Consider the following 15,005-nt stretch of genomic DNA (forward strand, 5'->3'; position numbering starts at 1 on the left):
GAATTTGGTGCAGGGAGACGCAGTGAGAAGGAAGCGATGGGGTTTAATCTCAGGGAGTGGTGTCACTGCTTTTCCTGAACATTTGTATCCGAGACACTTTCCGTGAGAGCAAGCACCTGCTAGGAAGGGGTGGCTTTAAGAAAAGACCTTTTCATCCTTTCGATATTTATTACAACTGGTGACCGCCGAGGATTGGGCGCAGAGGGGCGCCAGGGGGGTCGGTGAGCCGCTGGTGCCGCTCCAGCCTGCGGTGCCAGCCCGGGACCCCCGCGCCCGGGCCCCCGCAGCCCTCGCCCCGCACCCCGGGCCGGCGGGGCCGCCTCCCCGCCCACAACAAACTTTTCCTCCCGGCTTCGCCGCTTCCGCCGGCACGGGAGCGTGGGGCGGCGGGAGCGGCTCTGACGGCCCGCGGCTCCGCTTGGCGGGGCCGGGGGAACTCGGACGGGGCGGGCGGAGCACGGGGTCAGCCGCTGCCCGGCTTCGGGAAGAGTTTTACTTGGAGTTTTCTCCCTTCTCTGGCTCCTCCTCTTCTTCCCTCCTCCTCAGGGGGAGGGGAAGGAGGGAGGCTCTTGTGGCAGGAGTAGCCGGAGCAGGGAATTGTTTGGGAGTTCAGTCATCCAAAAGCCGTCTCCCGTATGGAGGGTCTGGCTTCCCGCATCCCGGCGGCTATTCTCCCCTCCTCCTCCTTCTCCTCCTTCTCCTCCTCCTCCTCCTCCTCCTCCTCCTCCCGCCGTGCCTGAGCTCAGCGCAGCCCCCCATCCCCAGCTCCAACCCGCAGAAAAAGCACAACCATCACACCCAAAGCAAGGGCCCTCTCACTTTCCCCTTCCCCAAAAAACAGACTTTCCCCCTTCTTTTCCTCTCTTTTTTTTTTTTTCCTCTCTCTCTCTCTGTGTGTGTGTGTGTGTGTGTGTAGTGAATTCCCCGCAGATCCGGCCTGGAAGTTCCCAGCTCCTGGAGTTAAACCTCTTTGTTGCTTCCCTTCGTTTGGGGCATCTTTGTGTTTCCCCCGCCTGCTCCACTGGAGACCGCGGTGAGTGAAAGAGGAGGGGGCCCGGGCCTGGTGGCCCTGCGAGGGCTGGGAGGACGCACGGTGGTGCCGGGCGGTGGGGCGCAGGGCTGTCGCCCCATCCATCCTCAGGCAGCGGCAGAGTTCGGAAAGTTGGTGTGGGGATGTGAGGAAGGGGGTCTGCCTAGGGACCTTGGTGACAAGGCAGTAGTGGAGACCCGCTGGTCCCCACAGGGACGGGCTTGTTTTGGCGCAGGCAGGTGAGATATGGGGGCTCGGACGTTTCCCTCCAGCTCTTCCTCCTCGGCGGCTTGGCCAGAACTAATGGAGGGCCCAGGGCATGCACACGCTCCGCGGTGCTCCTGGCCTCGCCTGGAACTTCCCCAGCAGCCTGGCCCACGACCTTGCCCCGGTCCTCACTGCCGGCTGGGCGAGGAGGCACGGTGAGCAGTAAGGGAGGAGAAGAAGCTGTGCAAAGTAAGCCGCAGATCCATCCTCCATTGCTCCAACTCTTGTCAAAAGCTGCTGGGAGTTTACAGGCAAGAGCTGTCTCTGGCAGATGTGACGGCATTTCGGTGTGTGCTCTGTGAAGGGGTGGCTGCTGCAGCAAAGAGAAGTGGAAGTGGTAGTCTGTCTGTTTGTAGAATTTTTGTTCTCTTCTGTGACCGTAGAGGTTTTTAACCCTGGTGCAAGAATGAGGAGTGATTTGGGTCAGGGGAAGTTGTAGGATTTGTGCACACATGCTTCCCTGCTTGGACTGCAACTGTGGCAGATAGTCTGGATGGTGACTAAATAGAAAATGTGTTGGGGAGAAAGTGGGATGCTGAATCTGTAGCCCTGTCCAAATAAGGCTTTTTCAAGTGCTCTGAAGACTCTGAAGTGCACTTCCTTTGGAAAATAATAGACTTTAACCAATACCCCTGGCTGGCAGAAGGTACTTAAGACAAATCTATCTTTGGGCATTTCCCTGTCTGATTCTGGTACCCCAAGTGTTACTTCACTGGCATTGTGTGAAAGGCGGTTCACATCTATTAAAGTTGGTCTTTTTTGTCCTTGCTCGTTTTAAAGAAACTCTCTTGACCTCTCTGCAGCATTATGAGTGGGATAGCAGGAATCTATACACACACGCAGCACCCGCATGTAATTCCCTGCATGTCTTAAATGTTTTTCTTGGTGCCCAATTCTCTTAATTTCTACATTGCTACCATAGTGTCTTTTTGATATGTCCACTTGCAGTCTGCCATTAAAATTTCTTTTTCCATGGGCTAAAAAACTGCCATGGAAAATATTAGAAGAATGTGGGCGTTTTGTAAGTAGAATTTTATCTTAGTTTTCTTTTGAAATGAACTGACTTTGTGTGCCTATGATTAAGAGGAGGTTTCCTCTAGATTTAAGGCTATGTACTTATATGGCAGACGCTTCAATTAATGGGTTGAATATTGAGGTTCATGTCTTGGGGAAGGATTTCAGCAGAAACACATCATGGGTTTGCAGTGAAGATTTGTTCTGTTTTATTTAAGTGACCTAAAGAAACAAATTTATGGTGTGAAATAAATTCCCATGCTGCTAGGAGTCATGTGGGGATCTTCTGAAGTAAATAGGACAATTAGGAAGAGCTGTGAGCTCACTGCTGGATGCATGATATTATCTTACAAGAGGTAAATGGAGTTTTGTTCAGTGTCTTTTCCTTAATTCTCCCCTTCAGGTACAGGGACTCATCCTGCATATACCAAGCAGAAGAGGTTCCAATAGGTGTTTGCAGTGAGGGTTGAAGTCAGATACAGTGCAGTCCTCCCTGCTTCCTGCTGGGGAAAGTGAGGCAGGTTCATCTGAACAGTGCACAGAGGTTCAGTGCAGCTGGGAAAGGCAAGGTCAGTTTTCTCCCACTCATACCCACATGTCCACAGGACCTTTATTTGAGAGAAATCCCAGTAAAAGTAGCTGAATTCACACATTTCTTCTCTGCTTGGCACAATGAAGAAGCATTGGAGCTGCATGATTCTGTATGTGTGTGCTCCAAACTAACTAACATGCTGTATGAGTTCTGTGTATCCCTGAAGAGTTGTATGTAATCCCTGCAGGAGAATGCAGCTTTTCTGTGCCTTCTACTGACACGATACAGAAGCACAGAGCCAGACATTCTTTGGGATTGCAAAGTAAAAGCCGGTGTCTGGTGTTTGCAGAGGTCTTTTCAGCTCTCAGAGTGTGAGACTCCTGGCTTGGATTTTTGCTCCATAGGACAGGTGAATCATTGCTCAGCCACTTCAATGCTTGAAATTCTGTTGTGTCCTCAAAAATAACAGCAGACAGATCCCTCCAAATCTTCAGTACCAAACTGGCAGCCCTGCAATACCTTCATGATGCTGGTACAGCTCTTCCTGGTTTACTAGGGCCAGCGGAATTGACTCTTTGGGAGCCAGCTGGAGCCTCCTGCTGAGCAAGAAGCATCATGGGCGGGACTATGAAGCAAGCAGCCTGCTTTGTCCTGGTACTCCCAGTGCTGCAGAGGAGAAACTGCCTTTCCTGAGTTAAGAAAAGTTACTCATTTAGGGCAGACCTGAATTTTTATAGTTTCTTGTCATTGTTAGTGAAACACTTGACTGAAACACCACCAGATCTACCTGCCAGTGTTTCCTGGACTATTCCTGAACCACATGCCCTTAGGAGCACAGAAACCTTGCAATCTGGTAACAAGCATAGGGAAAAAAACCAACTCTTGCTTCTTCTACCTGGGCTGTGGGAGGGACCAGGGGTGACAGGACAGGAAAGGCACTTCAGTTGAAAGCATGTGTTGAGAAGTGGAGGTGTTTGGGCGTCTTCATGCACATGCCCTACTGTGAGCTTGAATTTTCTCCACAGCCCTGTGCCTTACAGTTCCCATGCAGAAAATGGAACTGGACCCTGTGCTGATGGGTTGAGTGCTAGGACGGGGGGCAAATATTACTGTCTATGTTGTGTCTTGCCAGCTGACCTGTACCCTTGTGTCTCTCAGAGCAGAACTCAGGTGCACTCGGGAGAACCCTCTCTGTTGTGCTGAGCCTCCTGAAGACTGCCAAGGACTGGAGAGGCACCTCTGTGCCTCCAAAATCACTCTCTTCCCAGGCAAAGGCAGGCTGTCTCCCAGCACCCTGACTTGTGTGCCTCCTGAAGCAGGGGAGCAATGACAGGGAAAAGTGTGCTGGGGACCACACTGGTTGTTTTAGCCCAGGTTGGCCTGCAGGTGGGTTTTCAGAGACTTGAGCTCAGCTGGGCCCAGTTTAGTCACTCAGCCTGCAAGGTGTTGCAACAGCAGTAGGCCAGGGTAACTCCAGGTTAACAAAAGTTCTTTTGGCAGTAAATAATGGTGGGTTGTTGTTTTTAATATCTGATGCCAAGTGCCTCAGAGACATGAGGCACAATTCCCTTGGACCTCTTTAATGTGCAGAGGTGACTTTGATATATTACTGCTGGTGTGTTACAGACCAAGGCTTGCAAATCTCTTGGTTTAAACTGTTACCTCCCGGGCTAAAAATTTGCAGTGTGACTTTTGCAGTTAGGATGGGATATCCCACAAGGAAAAAGTTCTCTTGCAAAATCTTCAGAGACTTCCTGTTTCTGGTTAGACTGAAAACATCCTGAGGGAAAAAACCTGCTGCTGTAGGTTCTGGTGCTCCTGTGGTCAGTCTCAGTTTAAGAGGTTGTTATGTATCCCAGTTTCTAGGCCACAAGAACAATTTAAGGCAAATAATGACTAAATGAATTGCAGGTCTTTAAGTGGAATGGGGGTAAATATCATCTTTCAGGTTTCTAAATGTACTTTGGGTAATTGTTCAACGTAAGGTATCACATGCATCTTTTTCTGTTTCCTGATGCTGGCTTTAGTTCCTCTTGGCTCCGAATCATACGACATCGTATCTGCTGCTTCATTGGCTGAACACAGTGCTTGGAGCCTCTTCTCTGGAAGGAATGCTTGCAGAAAGGGAAGCTTTCAAAATTTGCTTTGTATGCATATTTGTGCATAAGTCTTCTAAAATCTCTCCACAGGAGTGTGTGCTCCAGCAACACAGCTGTCTGAGTGTCCATGAGAAGCTGAGACAAAAGGAGTATGCATGCAGTGGAAGCAAGTTGGCTGAAAAGCTCAGAAAGATATTTATTGCAGGGAAAAGAAACCACTTGGTGCTTACTCAGTCCCAGAGCTGCTGCTGTTGGTGCAGAGCTTTCTGCTTAAACAGGGAGCAACAGATCCCTGCCCCGACAGTGTTACATGCTCCTTTTATTAAAATGGCCTCTCTTCCCTGCAAAAAGACAAATGGGATGGGAGGCTCAGCTGTGGGAATGGGAGCCTGATGGGGTTGGTAGCAGAGCACCTAGACTGGGTGCCTGTGAGGGGCTCTGAGGGCTGCCTTTGTGTGTTGTAGGAGCTCTTGAGTAAGAAGCAGTGCCAATTTATTTTGGCTCTGGTGGCACTGATGGAGAGAAATGTGCATCAGGGAGCGTGTGGGACGTGCTCAAGCTTCTTTGCCCTTCTTGTGGGCAGTGTGCCAGCACAGAGGTGAGAGCCAGACCTTATCCTTGCTTTCTGCTCAGCTGCTTTTGAGAGGTTGCTGCCCTGTGTCCAGTCATCTTCGCTGAGCAGCCATTAAATGTGAAGATGGCGACTATGCTTTGTGGCTGTGCAGAGTTTTGGAGGCTTGCTGGGCAAAGTCCACACCACAGCGTGTTGCCCCTATGGAAACCCACCATTGTCAAGTTTGCAGAGGTTTTGGGCTGTGGTGTCTCTAGATGTGTGTATGAAAGCCATATGGTGTTTTGGAAAGCAATCATTTTTCATTAACTTCTGTACCTGGCAAAGACAGTAAATCTTTCACCCTGAGCCCTGCAGCAGCAATGCCATTTTAGCTCTCTCAGGTCCACCCTGGCAGAGGGATTAGCTAGCAGGTTGTACTTTCATGCACAGCCACCCCTGCCAAATGCTGGGATGCATTCACTGGTTGTAATGTCAGCGAGTCTGAACAAGCTTGTATATCTGAAGACTGTGCATCAGGTCTGTATTCAGATATATATCCTGCTGCAGTTCTTTAAATCATGAGTGCAGGGGGAAAGGGTGTAAAGATCCCTGCCAGAACTGTGTTGTCAGCTTTCAAATACCAGAATGAGGATACTTTTTATGTTCTTTTTAGTTGACAGAAGGACTGGTTAGACAGAGCCCTGAGAATTAATGTGTTGAGTTTAGTGTGGCTTAGAAAGCCTGTGGTAATACAAACATACTGAGGTAGTCTTTGAGAATTACACCTCAAATATGGATACATTGACCTGGAATACAGCATTTAGTTGCAAAATTCAGCTTATTCCGATAATGCCACTGTATTTTTTCTTGGTACTTTAAGGGAGAGCAGCCACCTTACTTAGTGATGCTAGTGTTTTAGGGTGCAAGTCTGGGATGTGAGGGCAGCTGCCTTCAATTCTCTACACCACAGATTTCCCCCCAAGTTGGGGCAAGTTGCTCTTTGCCTCACCTCTCCACCTGCAAAACTAAATGATACTTCCCTGCCTCCTTGTGGTGTTGAGGATAGATCTGCTAGAGGTCAAGAGAGACCAGAGATTTGCTGGCCCTCAAAAACCCCTTGAATGAGGACCACAGCTGGTTTCAGCAGAGTGCCTCCTGTGGCACTGACAGCCCAGTGGGCAGCTCCTGTGGCTGCCTCTGGGGACGTGTGTCCCTGCTTGGGTGGATGTGGGTTCTGTAGGGGCTGCAGGATGCTTTTGGTTTGGGGGACAGGTTGGTGTGCAGCTACAGCAAAGGCCCTCTCTGAGTGTGACCCCTGGGAGCCTCGCATAGGTAGCAGCAGTGCAGCTGCAGCGAACTTCTGGCTCCAGGCAGTGGTGGTACAGAGAGGCCATTGTAATCCTATGTGCTGCACACTGTACATCTCAACAGGCTAAGTGGCTCCAGGGTTGGTTGTTTTTCTTATTTTCCCCCTCCTCCTCTCCATCCCTTCAAATCTACTTTATGAAGTTCCTCCCCTTAAATTGAAAATTTGGCCTTATCTTCAAAGAAGCCCTTTAGTGCCAAGCTTTTAAAGGTGGGGAGGAGGCGAGAGCAAAAACATCACATCCATTAACCGCCCAGTTGCCAGAGAAAATGTTTTTTAAAACATAATCTGAAACCTTAGTGTTTGGGAGCCAAAGCCAAGATTGAATACAAGTATGGGCCTTGTCCCTAGAGAGTCGCAGCACTGGGAGTATGCTGGCACAAAGACAGACCATGGAACGAGGATTCTTGTGCATGCACGCACGCAAATAGACAATTATTTGGAAGCCAGTAGAGTTCTGGATGCTGAAGAAATTTAATCTAGTGCCTTCTGTCCCAAATTGCTCCCTGAGCTGTAGCTGATGTGGAGAGCAATTTCATTGCTCCAGCATTTCTCTGGATGTCAGTCCCCTCTGGAGCAGGAAGATTCCTACTATTTGTTGGCCATGGGTGGTAAAAAGGACTGTCTAGTCCAGCTTCTTTAGAGCCTGCTCCTGTCAGTGAGAGATTTCTTTGGGACCCCTGAATGGTGATGGGCATATGATTTTTGTGTTTTATTTCTCCAGAAGAAAGACGCTTGTTTAACAAACCCAAGTACTGTCAGATTGAAGAGTTGGGTTTGAGTTCCAGTGTTGAGATACTTTCAGAAACATGCTGGGTGGGATATTTCAAAAATACCTGGGCAGACTTTGATGATGCAGTAGGGAGTCAGTGAGACTTGTGCATTGAGACCAGCTCCCGCTCTTCACTTTTCAGTACAGGGTCATGCTTGATGAGTTTATGGAACGGTCCTGCTGTCACCAGTGTAACAGCTGCCCAGATTAGTCCTGACCATCTTCTCCTGCATGGAAGTGGACCCTGTTTCCTAAGTGGCTATTCAGGCATATCCTGGCTTGCAAGCACTTGCAATGCAGCTTCTAAACCAGAGTCATCTGGGAAGAAAGAGAGCAAGATGGCCCCAGTTATCCAGTTGCAATGGGGTTTGGAACACCCCATTACTAAGTTCTTCTGGGCATGTCTAGCCAGACCACAGCAGAGCTGTGGGACCCTTGCAGGAGGAGGGCTTGGTATCTACTAGCTCTTGAGTCTCTCTGGGGACTTCTGTACCCCTCAGCTGGCCAAGCAGCATGTCAGGCTTGTAGCTGTCAGGCATTTCTGCAGCTGGAGGCATGTAGAGTGAGACAAGGCTGTGAGAAGCTGATGCATGAAGAGCTCCTCAGGGAGGCACGCCAGCTGCTTTAGATGTGTCCATCATCACCTGTAGTCATTCTGACTTTACCCTTGGGGTGTCTGGGACTGGCCTGAAGGGAAAAGATGTTTGTTTTCCAGCAGATGAGGAGCTGAGCTCCTGGTTCCTTGCCAGCTTGTGCCTGAACACTTCTGTAATGCTGTAGAGGAAGAGTCCAGGGCTACACCAGGACTGTTTGCCTTTGAGGACCTTGCTGCTCTGGGTGCCTAAGGTACTGTAAATGTTGCAAGAGTAGTTCTGCTATTGTCACCCCAGCTGCAGATCCTGTCAGAGGTGGCTGCCCAGGCAGCAGAGAGGAGGAAAGTCTTGGGCTCATGATCAACTATGCCAGATGACCATGCAGCCCATTAGTTTGGTGATGGATGCTGAGAAAGGGAGGTCCATACAAAGGTACAGAGCTGGAGCTGCTGGAGCCTGGGTGTGTTTGCTGGCCCTACTCACCTCTTGGTAGGGACGTATAGAGCCAGTTTCAGGAAGCCTTAGGGAAGAGTGATCAGGTTTACAAGGCTACAGCAAGACAAGCCAGCCCTGTGTCTCACAGGACAGGCACCAGTCTACTCCAGCTCCCACTAAAGTTTGCTGTGCTTGCCTGGTGGGAAATGTGCAGCAGGGGCTGTGGGATCCTGCTAATGGCATCCTGAAGCCTGTGGTCTTTTCTGGAAGGAAGGGTCTGCTACTTGTATCATGGAGCAATTTAGGCAGGAACATAGTTGCTAAATATACAGTTGTCCTGTTTTACTCACAGTTGCCTCGGCTGCAGGTTTGGGGAGAAGGGAATAGGAGCACAAAGAGACCAGCATCAAGAGTAAGTGGCAGGCTGTGTTTATCATTGATGCCTGACCCTGTAATCTCCCTGGGGTTAGCTTTGGACATCCCTAACCTCTGAGCCACTTGAAAGAACCACCTTTAAAAAAATTTCCCAAACTAGTGACCAAGCAAACAAGTGCAAATTTCATCAGCCACAAAAATGTGAGTATAACCCAGTTTTAGCATAGTTTTAGCACTGAAGATAAGTACAGGTTTCTTGACTCTCTGGATGAAAGCCTGAGAAAGTCCTGCTATGCCATCTTCCCCCATCATCATATTCCAAAACCTAAATTACTATTTGTGTTACAGTTGTGCCTACAAGTTTTAACCAAGGTTGGGATACAGCTGTGACAGATACCATGTTAACTTGTAGTGGGAGACTGTTCCTACATTCCCATTCAAAACAGTGAGGCAAATGTGAAAGAGGAGATAAAAATAGAGCATGAAAAGGACATGTGTGCCTTGGAGTGTCTTGGCAGGTCAGGACTGCAGCTAAGTACAGACTGATAGTCAGTCTCACATTCCATGTTCCATCTTCCCCTGTGTCCTGCTCAGAAGAGGTCAAAGTTGAGTGTCAGTAAAGCTTGATTGAAAGTTGTCCGCCTTGAAGCTGTGAGTTGTCCATAGCAGAGTTTCATCTTCCTTAGCCTCCAGCACACATCAGTGGCTACATGTGCTCCAGTTAATGCTTTACCAAAGGGGCACTTGGCACTGCAGGTGGTGTTGGTACATCCTGCTGCTGTGCATGCCTTCCACTGGGGCAGGTCTTGCGGAGCTGGGGAGCTGCAGGTGGAGAGCAAGAGCTTGTGGCTGTAGGGAAAGGAAAGGAGCCAGTTATGTCTTTAATTCTCTCCTGTCAGCCAGTTTTCAGTTGCGGCATTGTGCTTTGAAAGGTAGCTGGAAGAGGAGAGTGCCAGTGTAATAACAGTGTTTTGCTTGCAGCATGCAATCTCAAGTTAAACTGTACAATTACATAAATACTGTGTGCCTTCTTTCCACAGGGGGTCTGGGACTGCGCTTCTCCTGCTCTGGAGGCATTGCCTTGCAGTACACAAGCCAAGAATAAGCTCTAACAGGTGCTGCTAAGGCCAAGTCCATGGCTTGTATTGTGCCCGGGTGCAAGAGATGTTCAGGTCAGCAAAGAGGTACCTTACACTGTAAGGAGGTACAGGAACAGCAGGGAGGTACAGCAGGGTTACAAAGGGCTGCTCTTCCTGAGCACATTGAGCCCGTGTCTGGGGACATGCAGGGGTACCTGAGTGCTAATCTGACCCCTGCAGGCACAGGCAGCCCAGTAGGGAGCAGCTGTGTGGACACCAATGGTAGGACATGAGCAAAACTTGGCTTGATGCATTAATTGGGAACTACCTCTCAAGGAGGATAGGACTGCTTCAGTGAAACCTGGACAGGTTCTTTCCCCGCTCCTTTCTTGTCTGACTTACAGCACTGTTTGAGGGAGCAGGTGGGGATTCAGATGCATCCTCTTCTGGTATCTATTTGCAAAAAGCTGCAGGCAAACTGTCTTGGGGGGCTGCTTACGGCCATGCCCTACTGCTGTCTGAGTAACAGCCTGAACTGCAGTCAAGAGGCTTTTTGCTCAGAGGAATGCTTTGAAACATACTGTTTTTAATAGCACTGTGTTTCCAGGGGCTCTTTGTGTCTCAGTAAAGGGATGACTCTTACTCTGCAGGAAGAGTAGGACTCCTCCATTTGGCAAGTGTTTTGATATGCTCTCTGCAAGCTAAATAATTGAATTACAGAAGAGATCTCAGATGAGGTGTTTGTGTCCTTGCAGTCAGTGCCTTGGGAGTGGAAGAGTGGTAGGAGATGTCAGATACCTGCACAGTTATGTTTTTTTCTTCTCTGTTGATCCCAGGTCACTCCCGGTGCATGAAAGACTGAAGAGGCCTTAACATAGCTGCTGCTTTCACTGTTGTCCAGCTGAATTAGACAGGGCATGGGATGGAAAAGGCATTAAAAATGGGTTTGTGCCACCCATCCCTCCTCATGCTTACTGTGAATAATCTCTTTCTCTCTCCCAGCACACAGCCTCAGACCTCGCAATGAGAAGGGAGAACAGGATTGCAGCTGAGGATTCTAGTGTGGCCCTGTTCCCTGTGTGCATGCTGCCTCCCAAAGGACGTGGGTGCCTCTGCCAGGTCCTTTTCTGGACCCCTTTTCTCCCTCTTTTCTGTCTTTAATTTCCCCTTCTCTGCCTGAGGTCCCAATGCTGCCAGCAGCAGTTGCTGGGGCTGAGAAAGGCTTGTTGGGCCATATCCTGGGTGCCCCTGCCCTTACTTGTTTTGGGGAAGGCTGATAAGGAACAACTGGGGGTGCCTCCCCAGGCACCAGCCCACTGCTGCAGAGATGCTCCCAGCCTCGCTGAGCCAAGGCAAGCGCAGGGCGCTGCGTGTCAGAGCGGGTCTGGGAGCCCTTGCCCGGGCACGGTGGCTGCCTGCAGACAGAGGCAGGGCTGCTGCCTCCCCACAGGTTATTTTGGAGAAACGCCATCCTCGAAGTGAGAGCTGTGCCTCTCCTTCCCTTCTTTCTCCTCAGCTGGTGGACTGGGGCTCAAGGCTTCAAAGGCAACATTTTGAAGTCCCAACCAGCATTTGTGATCTCACAGCATTTTGCAGGCTAGGAGGGTTTTATGCTGACCTGTCTCCTTACAGGCAATCAGGGAAGCAGCAGACATTGCATGTGCTGAGGTGCCAGCATCTGCAAGGGGCAGGTAGGAACCAGGCTAAAAAGGATCAAAAGCTATTAATGAGCCACAGATGGTCAGCTTTATCTTGGAGCCTGGTGATTTGGGCTTCTAGTGCTTTCTGCTGAAGAAATATGTGAGTAAAAGCTGGTAGCAGGCAAGAGCTGGAAAGGAAGACCCTAAAATAAAGATCCTTAGACATACATGGGGGCCCTCAAGAGATCATCTCTGCTAGAGGCTCATCTTGTTTTTTCTGAAGGTCTCCTTAAGTACTTGAACTACTTGTGGGCTGCAAAAAAAGGACTAATTTTCCATGGAAGAATTTTGTAGTTGATAGGTAAGACCAGCAGAGGTTTATTTGTGGCTGTTACAGAGGAGAATCTCCAGCAGCTTTGCTTGAGTATAGAGCCCTGAAGGCTGCAATAGATGTGTTCCTCTCTTGCACAGGGCAGGATGCTCCCAACAGATGTTTGCTATCAGCAAAGTAAAGCAGAGAAACAGAAAAACTTCAGCTGGCAAGAAATGCAGAGGGAAATTATAATTGTTTTCCCTTTTGTGCCTGCAAAGAGGATTCTTGAAGCTGCTTTCTGTCCCATTTTAACATTTTGTGTTTATATAGCTTATCTCTTTCATGAAGAACTATTACATCCTGCAGCATGTTGTACATGTGACTACATGAGAGCAGTTTGTTTTACCCATCCCAGGGCAGAGTCTGCCAGCTGCACAACTGGATCTAAAGTCATGGAGCAGCACTTTCACAAAACTGAGTGCTTTTCTTCCTGAAAGAGTTTATTATATTTTCTAAGTTAAGAAATGGTGAATAATTTTCCTAATGGTAATTCTGAGATTGTATTTCCCTTAGATAGATGAGTTTTCACAGTTGCTAGAGGGAGGGGAAAGATCTTATTCCTTCCCACTTATAATGCTGCACTTGTGGTCTGTAGGAAGTGATAGTATTTAATGTAATTTGGAGGGTAGGTACTGCCTGAGCTGATCTACAGATGACTTTGCACCAAACAGTGGAAGGTTTTTCTGGGGCTGTTTAGTGGTATGGGACAGTCACAGATTTCCCTTCTCAAAGAAAGCATTGACAGTCTCTGTAAGCAATTAGAGTTAAGTGTCCTTGAGGCAGAGGATGGCTTTTGCAAAGCATCTGAGTTCTTAAAGCAGTCTCTGTACAATAAAGGAATCTAATACCCCTGATGTTCCTTTACTGGACAGTAATATAAGGATTTTTGGAAAATCCAGAGAGTTCTAGATTTATATTTCCTGGTAGACAAGCAAATGTCAAGGGTTTACTGTGTCCTCCCAGAACACTGCTGGGTGAGTCTTTGGAAAAGGCCATCTGATCTTTTCTGTGAAATGCTTGCTAAAACCTCTCAAGCAAATGTGATTTATGCATTGAAAAGAAATTCTAAAATGATAAAGCAAAACACAACACAAAAGCTTCTTAGTCCTTTGCAACAGAAGACAAGTCAGGCTTCTTCAGTTAGATTATATAGGTTCTAAAAATGTCTTAGGCTGAGCAGAATACATTAATAGATGGAAGAGTAGATTAGAATCTCCTGTTGTCACCCCCAAAGCCCAGGAGCTGGTGTCACTGTTTATTCCTGGTCTTTTTACTGCTTACAGTTTTCTCCAAAAATGACTAAACATATAAAACAAGGATTGGATTTGGGGTTTGAGGTTTCTTTTCTTTTCCTTCCCTTATTCTAGGCCAGACTCTGACCACAGTCATGTATTTGTTTTTTTTCTCTCTTACTTCCAAATGCAGTCACATAACAATAGCCTAGAAAAGAAGTACTGGAAATGATTTGTTCATGAATTTATTTCCTTTTTTGGGCTACAAGGAGTGGGTTAGCATCTGGGTAAGGAGGCTGGGAGCTCCAAGCCATCTCTTTCAGGGTTGAAGAGAGTTTAAATAGGAACTATCCTGTTAAAATGAGAAGCACTGTAGAAAGGCAGCCTTTCTGGAGCAAGCATTTCCATTGCTCCATGTGCAGAGCCTCATGCTTGGGGCACCTTTTCACAGCTGAACTTTATTTGCTATTTATGTAATAGCAGCTTCTTGCACAGACACTACTAAACAGGCTTTGTCTGCCACAGTCAGGCAAGGGACCGATTGGAAGAGAAATGCTCCTCCTGTCTCGGGCTTCTTCAGAAGTGGGTGATTGTTTGCTTTCCTTAACAGTCTGCTAATAGGAGGTAGTGGGTGGTGTTGTCTTTCTTATTTATTTTACCTAGGGTTTAATGACATATGGTGATTTTGACTGTTGTGCTCAGCTGTAGAAACTGCTTTCTAAAACAAGCTAGCTATGATGGAAGCATTGTAGCAAGATGGTCTATGAAGGAGGAAAACCTATCAGAGATACCATATTCCCAGCTGATTGTGTTCTGTCATCTCTCTTCTGAAGAGCAGGAAATTAAGTGTTTTGCAGACAGGGTTAGGGTTTAATGTCTGGATCTCTGTGCCTTGGCAGGTGACGCCTCTGATTGCAAGGAAAAATAAAAATCACCAGGTGGGACAACAATGAATATGTGACTGCTGTGCTGATCGGGAGGGTGATTGCTAGAATATCAAACAGTACAGGCAGTGAAATCTTGATATTTCCATTGATGTTTCAATGGATTTGGTCCTTACAGGAGAGAAAGCAGAAGCAAGTGGAGTTTACGCATACTGGAGAGAGAACATAATCTGATAAAGGCTAGACCAGTTAGTAAAGTTTTCAGATCGCAGGAAATTTCCTCAAAGTATTTATTTATTTATGGCTCTGCTGAAAAATTTTCAACCAGCTGTGTTTAAAAATATAGCAGTAATGAGATACTTAAAAAAGGAGTTAATCTCTCCCTCTCAAAGACATGTCAAAGACATGCTGCAGAGCACCAGCTGTAGCACAGGCAAGCCCTGGGCAATCCAAGTGGCCTAGCCATGCAGCCTTCAAGCCAAAGTCACACCTTGGGAAGCCAAACCCTGGAGGGAAGCACTGGCCTGTGGCAGGTCATGGGGATGGTGACCATTTGGCCATCCTCCAGGGGCAGCAGGTTTAGCCTTTGCAGCTCTTCAGCTCCCCAAATCTTCCCAGTTCTCTTAGGTCACAGCCACTTGTTCTCAGGGCAGCAAGGCCCAGTTTTGTCTGAAGTACTGGGAGGCCTTGAACTGTCTCTGACACCCCCGATGGGGAAATGCTGGAATGAGGAGGAAGGGAAACCAAGGGCTTTTGTACTG

General features: G+C 48.1%; 1 protein-coding gene across 2 annotated transcripts in view; it reads left to right on the forward strand.

Moving 5' to 3' along the window:
- Positions 1-326: 326 nt before the first annotated feature.
- Positions 327-15,005, forward strand: part of BOC (BOC cell adhesion associated, oncogene regulated) — a 59,686-nt gene continuing 45,007 nt past the window's right edge. The window contains exon 1 of one of the 2 annotated variants that reach the window (XM_031505622.3): positions 327-1,033. The gene's annotated coding sequence lies outside the window, so the exon portion shown is untranslated. The remainder of the gene's footprint in view (positions 1,034-15,005) is intronic. The other variant, XM_085591094.1, reaches the window with a different exon arrangement.

This window comes from Lonchura striata, chromosome 1, assembly GCF_050655825.1.
Source record: "Lonchura striata isolate lonStrDom1 chromosome 1, ASM5065582v1, whole genome shotgun sequence".
Taxonomy (NCBI): Eukaryota; Metazoa; Chordata; class Aves; order Passeriformes; family Estrildidae; genus Lonchura; species Lonchura striata.